We start from the raw sequence: 7,570 nt of genomic DNA on the forward strand, positions 1-7,570 counted from the left end.
TTATGGATCATAAACCCAAGGCAAAAGGAAAGCAAGGAGAGGCCTCAAAGCCCAAGAAGCACAACTGAAGCTCAATATAGAAAGTGTATAAATAGGATAGAATTTAAGTTAGTTGGGACTTTTGGGGGGCGGACACGGAGAACTTTGGATCATTTTTCTTTTAGTTTTGTAATTGAATTCAGAGCTATGACTCACTAAACCCCTTTTCATTGGGTTAGGGAGCTCTATTGTACTTCAATGAATCAATAATAGTTTTATCTTCTTCTTCAATCTTTTCTCTTGAATTTTGTTAGAAAGCTTCTCGATCTAATTCCATTGGGTAGTTGTCTTGGGAAAGAAACTACCCATAATTGGAATCCTTCGGAACCTTGGGAAAGGAATGGAGGATTCATGCTAGAGAAGCTTTCTCACAGTGGATTGGATTGGGGTTTGGATGGATATTGTGACATGTAATCCTACCGAATTGTGGTTCATGAAACTGTGTGGTATAATCAGTGATTGAGCATCATCTCTTCTTATGAACATTTAAACTAAGGGATTGGGAATTTGTTTGTTTTTATAGAGAATTGGTGAGCCAAGGGATTGGGATCCAATCATATAAGATTGCCAAGCAAAATTTAATGAACGCATTGCTTGAGGAAGAGATAAACGTGTTTTGATTCGGAGATCTCAATATCTCCTATAACCCAATGAATCCCACAATTCTGATTTACATCTTCTATTTACATTCTGCAACTCAATTCATGCAATCACCCCCATTCCCTTTTAATTTCAGCAATTTAGTTTCTGCTCTTTAATTCATGCAATTTAAGATTCCGCCATTTCAATTTCTTGTCATTTACTTTTCCCGCCAATTTTACATTCCGCAATTCTCATCTCAATCTTGATTCCGCTCAACTAGAACACACTTCTAATCCGAATTGCTCACTCAACCAATCCTTGTGGGATTCGACCTCACTCTATTGTGAGTTTTTACTTGACGATAACCGGTGCACTTGCCGGAAGGAATTTTGCCGATCGTGCAATTTCCTAAATCGTAGCATAACTAGTTTATGCGCATCACTGTTCCTAACTAATGGTTTGATGGATGAAGACATCCAGAAGCTTCTCACGATGAAACCCATCTAGTCAATACATGAAATCCAAAGCATGGCACGGGAATACATAAATGATGAGGAGGTAAGCCATGTTGTGTCCACCAATAAACAACACCATAGCAACACGACACCTCGAACGAACCCACCTCCCAAAGACCCAACAAAGAATGATTCAGACCCACAACCCATAACCGACCACCATGGGTAGGAAAATTTGGACACTAGACCCCACTGCCCGCCCCAATTAGTAAAGTATACCAGCAGATCGTGGAAAAGCGTATCCTTCCAAAACCCAGGCAACTGAAGGAACGCACAAGAGGTAACAAAAGTCTATATGGATACTGAAAACTCTTTGAGTTCACCAAAATCATCAAGGAACCCCGATGGGCCTGAAGAGAAAAATTCACAAAACATGAAAGGCGAAACCGTAGGGCGATAAAAATCGTCTGTTGAGACATTGAATATTAGGACTTGGCAATAGTAGTCAATATTATCATAGGGAAAAATGTGCAAGAAAAATCCAAATTCGCCCTAAAGAAAGACCTTCGAGTACTAGCGGTCCCCTCGGAAAAAGTCCCTGACCTACCAACAATAACCTTCCACCCAGAAGACTACTAAAAGGGAACGTTGCAGGAAGACTCTCCATACGTCATATCAGCAAAGGTGGGAACAAGGATGGTTAAACGCATCCTAATAGATACCGGAGCCAACTCCAACATCCTTGATGACTTGCATCATCTACCCTTCTTTCTTGCATAAAGAAGACCATAAAAGAGCATAAATCTCATTTGATTAGTAAAATTCATGCATTATTTGATGAATATTATGGTACACTACTTTTAGATGAGTTGTGCTGAATTTCAGGTGAGAAAAGCATCAAAAATGGGGTAGAAGAAAAACAAGAAGCTGGGCGTGTGAAACTGGCGTGACACTTGAAGCAAACGCCACAAAAATGCACTGGCGTGGCACGCCAGGAGCTGGGCGTGGCACGCCAGTACCAAAGTCCAGAGAAGGGATTCAAAGCATGCATATGGGCGTGGCATGCCAGAGACTGGGCGTGGCACGCTGATACAAAATTCCAGAGAGCCACAATGGAGGACACAAAAGGGGCGTGGCACGCCAAGCTGGGCGTGGCACGCTTGACCCATCAACTACTATGGGCGTGCCACTTGAGCAAAGGGGCGTGGCACGCCAACTCTCCAGCCCAAGAAGAATCTTCACTATGGCGTGCCACTTGGTATCGAAGGCATGGCACGCCAGCCCAAAGAAGTCACTTGGGCATGCCACTTGAGAACCCAAGCGTGGCACGCCAAGCTTGAAGAGTTCACAAACCCATGGGCGTGCCACTGGAGTAGCATGGCATGCCACTTGAGCAACCAGGCGTGGCACACTAATGCACAAAGGACCAAAAGCAAGGACTGGGCATGCCACTTGGTATCGAAGGCGTGGCACGCCAACCTTAGCATATCACTATGGCGTGCCACTTGAAGGCTGAGGCGTGGCACCCCAATTACTGGAACCAAGACAAGATCATAGGCGTGGCACGCTGGTATAAGTTTCCAAAGAGGATAAAGGAGGCCAATTACATGGGGCGTGCCACTTGAGTTCGAAGGCGTGGCACGCCATTCACCATTCTTCACTTAGGCGTGCCACTTGAGTAGCCAGGCATGGCATGCCAGTGTCATTCAGAAGAGAAGCATTGGGGCGTGCCACTTGAGTTCGTGGCGTGGCACGCCAAACAGAGCAACCACTCACTCACAAGAGGGGCGTGGCACGCCAGACCCTGGGCGTGCCACACTAGTTCAACTTTCCAGAGAAGCCTAGCCAAGCATAAAGCAAGGGCGTGGCATGCCAGACCTTGGGCGTGGCACGCCAGTACAAGTTTCCAAAGGCAAAGAGAAGTGAGAAAGGCAAGGGGCGTGCCACTTGAGTTCGAAGGTGTGGGACGCCAAGGTTGCTAGAGGAACGAGCATGCCACATGAAGGATTGGGAGTGGCACGCCAAGCTGGAAATGAAGGGCACGTGACATGCCAGAGATGCGCCAGCCACACGCCAGCTGAGAAGTCATGCTTATTGAGTGTTTTCTTTTCCCTCCAAAATGTAATTTTCCTTTTTCACTTTTGTAATTTTTTATTTTACTAGGAGAAGTATAAATACCCCCAAGGAGTACTGAAGAAGGGGGTTAAGCAGTGAGTTTTAGATCCACTTTTACACTTCACTTTTGAGTACTTTTTGAGCTATGAATGATAGTGAAATCCTTCTTCTCTTCATCTTCTCTTTGATTTGCTAGAAGGAATTTCGTTCTTAATGCTTAGTATTCAATTATCTTGGGAAAGAGATTGAATACAATTGGGTTTCATAGGAACCTTGGGAAAGGAAACATGAAACCATGCTTGAAATCTCTTCTCACACTAGAGTAGAAGTTAGGGATCTAGAAGGAAAACCTATAGAACCACCTCAACAGGGTAACCGGCCTTAGAGATAAATTCATTAAACAAGAAGGTTCGATAATGCACCCGAGCAACATAGGAACTGGAAACCAAAGGAAAACAGTTTTTTCCAAATTTGTGTTACTCAAAGACTCCAAGACAAGTAATATTATTCTCAGGAGAAAGACCATTAATGACCTCTTAGCAGTCATATTCAAAAAATTCATGGTCATAAAGTTGGGGGCTGACGATGGAACGATCGGAACCATCAATGGTGACAAGATGGTAGTAGCAAAATGCAGCAACACTAGCCTAGCGCTCCAAAAAAGATCTCACAATGCGGTTGGGATTTTCTTTACCGACCAAGATTCTTGGCAAGATGACCAGCTGAGACCGAAGCTGGAAGGGAACATGGAAAAACTCTAAATCCGACAAACAAAGGAGAAATTCACCTTCATCAACAAGAACATCCCCTTTGTCTTGAAAGGACAAGTCATCAAAATGCTAAAATAAAACAGAGCCATGTTTGCCTTCACGCCCGCCGACACACCGGGAATAGACCCGAGCTTAATGTCACATCTTCTAGCCGTTATCCCAAAGGCCAGACTTGTTAGCCAAAGAAAAAGAAAAATGTCGGCAGACAGGATGAGCGAAGTTAAAAGACAAGTCAAGGGCCTACTCGAGGCTGGCTTCATCCAACAAATACCTTACACCACTTGGATGGCCAACGTCGTCATGGTAAAAAAGGTGAACGGCAAATAGCGAATGCGTGTCAACTACACAAACTTGAACAAAGCTTGTTCAAAAGACACCTTCCCACTACCAAACATTGACGGACTAGTAGACGCCGCCTCTGGACACTGGTACCTTAGATTTATGGATGCATACTTCGGGTATAACTAGATAACAATGAACAAACCCCACGAAGATAAAATGGCCATCATCACCCCCGAAGGAACATACTGCTACTTAGTCATGCCTTTACAACTGAAGAACGCGGGAGCCACGTATCAAAGACTCATCACCAAAATCTTCAAAGACCTCATAGGGGCAAAGTTAGAGGTATACATTGATGATATGCTTGCGAAGACGGAATTAGATGACTCACTAATCTCCAACCTCACGAGCAAATTTGCAATACTAAGGAAACATCAGATGCAGCTTAACCCAGCCAAGTGCGCATTCGTAATGGAGCCTGAAAAATTCCTGGGCTTCATGATCACAAAAAGAGGCGTGGAAGCTAACCCAGAAAAATGTTGGGCCATCCTCAAAATGACTAGCCCGGCAAAGCTAAAGGACGTCCAAAGGCAAACAGGCCGCCTTGTCGTGCTTCCTTAGAGCCTCAGCATAGAAGGCACTCCCTTTCTTTAAACTCATGATGAAAACTCTTGGCGGCCTGATGAGTCCATATTTGATGAGATATTTTTACTTGATTTGAGTGGAATTCATCACATAAACTCACACTTAATCACCAAAGTAGCATACTTTTGTGTTTGATCCCTAAATTGATCCTAAATGTGAAAACATGCATTTTTGTGCTTAAATTGAGCAACTTAATTCTACTTTTATGCCATTCAATGCCATGACATGTTTGTTGAGTGATTTCAGGCCTTAGAGGCAAGATTGGCTAGGCAAAAATGGAAGGAAGCATGTACAAGGGAGAATACAAGAAAAAAACAAGGAAAAGCACACACAGTCAAGTGTGCGTGAGCATAAGCAAACGTGCAGACGCACAAGAAGGAATTAGCATGTGTGCGTGCGCACAACTCTATGTGGGTACGCACAGGTTAACATTCAGCGAAGTGTGCGTACGCACACATCTGAAGCCATATGAAGGAATTAGGTAGTATTAGGACTTAGAACTTTATTTTCACATTTTAGAACATATAGTAGGAGTAGGAGTAGTGTAGATTAGGGAGAGCTCTCTTAGGGTTTTTATTTAGGGTTCATTGTAGCATTTTATAACAAGTTTTGATCTTTGATTTTGCTCATTTTATTTTAAGTACTCTTAATCTTCTCTTTAATTACATCACTTTTGCTTTTATTTTTTTATGGTTCAAGTTACTTTGTTTGTATATGCAATTTTGGTATCTTGAAGTTTTGATTGATGAATTTAGTATTTTATGCTTTCTTTATATTTGATTGAATGTGAATTGTTGATATTGTGAATATTTTGGATATAGTTTTCATTTTCCTTTGCAAATTTCTCATGTTTTGGTTATATGCCGACCAAGTGTTTATGAAAATGTCACTTGGTAATTTTGAGTAGATTTTCACACCTTGGCTTGGGATTTAAGTTCCTAGAACACTAGAGTCATAATGTCTGACATTTAGTGGCAATTCTTGGGTTGTTAGTTGACTCTTGTTTCCATTGACGCTAGCTTTTTACCAATTAATTTGGTAAGTTAGCTAGGACTTATGGATTAAGGTCAATTATGCTTGCTTGACTTACTCCTCGATGTTAGGTTTAGACTAAGCGAGATTGACTCATCATAGTTGCCATAGGTGTGGTTTTGGCATGATAGGATTCCTTGGATCCTCGTTCCCAAGTCAAGGTTCTTTTATGCATATCCTAGCATTTTCACTAATTTTGATCTTATTTCCTTTTCACTTGCATTAATATCAATTTTAATCATTCCTTAGTTTCTTTATTTCTTAGTTCTTTTAATCTTTAGTTCTTTGATTGCAAAAACCCTTTTCCTTCACAACCAAGAAGGTAACACTTCAATTGCATTCCTAGGGAAAACGACCCGAGGTTTCTTTACTCTCGGTTAATTGTTTTTATTGGAAAAATCAAACTTTGATTTGAGTTTTACTTGTCGGCTTGGAGCTATACTTGCAACGGAAATTTTTTGTGAAAATTCTAAGCCGACGGTTCTGCTCTTTCAAGTTTTTGGCGCCGTTGCCGAGGATGCAATCGGTGTTACGTTTTTGGTTGTTTTGAATATGTCCATATTGTAAATAGCTTACTTTTTGGTTATTTGGTTGATTTTGCTAATATTTAGGTGTTTATTTTTCTTGTTTATTAATGTCTTTTATTTTTATTTTCTACTTTCTCTATAAGCTATCACCCTTGTTGCTTGGAGCATGGTTGTAAGTATTTTGTAGGGTATGATGAATTCAAGTTGGGATTGCAACATGGAATGGGAGAGTCAATTTAGGGAGGAACCATTTGCGTATGAGCAACACTCCTGGCAACCACCTCCCTCATACTACAACGAGCCAAACCCTCGCCTATGTGAATATCAAACCCTAAGATATGAAAGATTACCCCTACATGACCCCCAACCACCAAACCTTCAAGCACCACACCCATCACCTCTATGGAATCAAAATGATTATACACCTTACCACCAACCATATGAACCACCACACCTTTATACACCACCTTAATACCCTCATCCACATAACACACCTTCCAACTATATAACTGATGAGTGGATAATTTATACGCTTTTTGGCATTGTTTTTAGTATGTTTTTAGTAAAATCTAGTTACTTTTAGGGATGTTTTTATTAGTTTTTATGTTAAATGCACATTTTTGGACTTTACTATGAGTTTGCGTGTTTTTCTGTAATTTGAGTTATTTTCTGGCTGAAATTGAGGGACTTGAGCAAAAATCAGATTCAGAGGTTGAAGAAGGACTGCTGATGCTGTTGGATTCTGACCTCCCTGCACTCAAAGTGGATATTCTGGAGCTACAGAACTCAAAATGGCACGCTTTTAATTGCGTTGGAAAGTAGAAATCCAGGGCTTTCCAGAAATATATAATAGTTCATACTTTGGCCGAGTTTATACGATGTAAAAGGGCGTTGAACGCCAGTTCTACACTGCTGTTTGGAGTTAAACGCCAGAAACACGTCACAAGCCAGAGTTGAACGCCAGAAATACGTTACAAACTGGCGTTCAACTCCAAGATTAACCTCTACACGTGTAACATTCAAGCTCAGCCCAAGCACACACCAAGTGGGCCCCGGAAGTAGATTTATGCATCAATTACTTACTTCTGTAAACCCTAGTAACTAGTTTAGTATAAATAGGACT

This window comes from Arachis ipaensis, chromosome B05 (assembly GCF_000816755.2).
Source record: "Arachis ipaensis cultivar K30076 chromosome B05, Araip1.1, whole genome shotgun sequence".
NCBI lineage: Eukaryota > Viridiplantae > Streptophyta > Magnoliopsida > Fabales > Fabaceae > Arachis > Arachis ipaensis.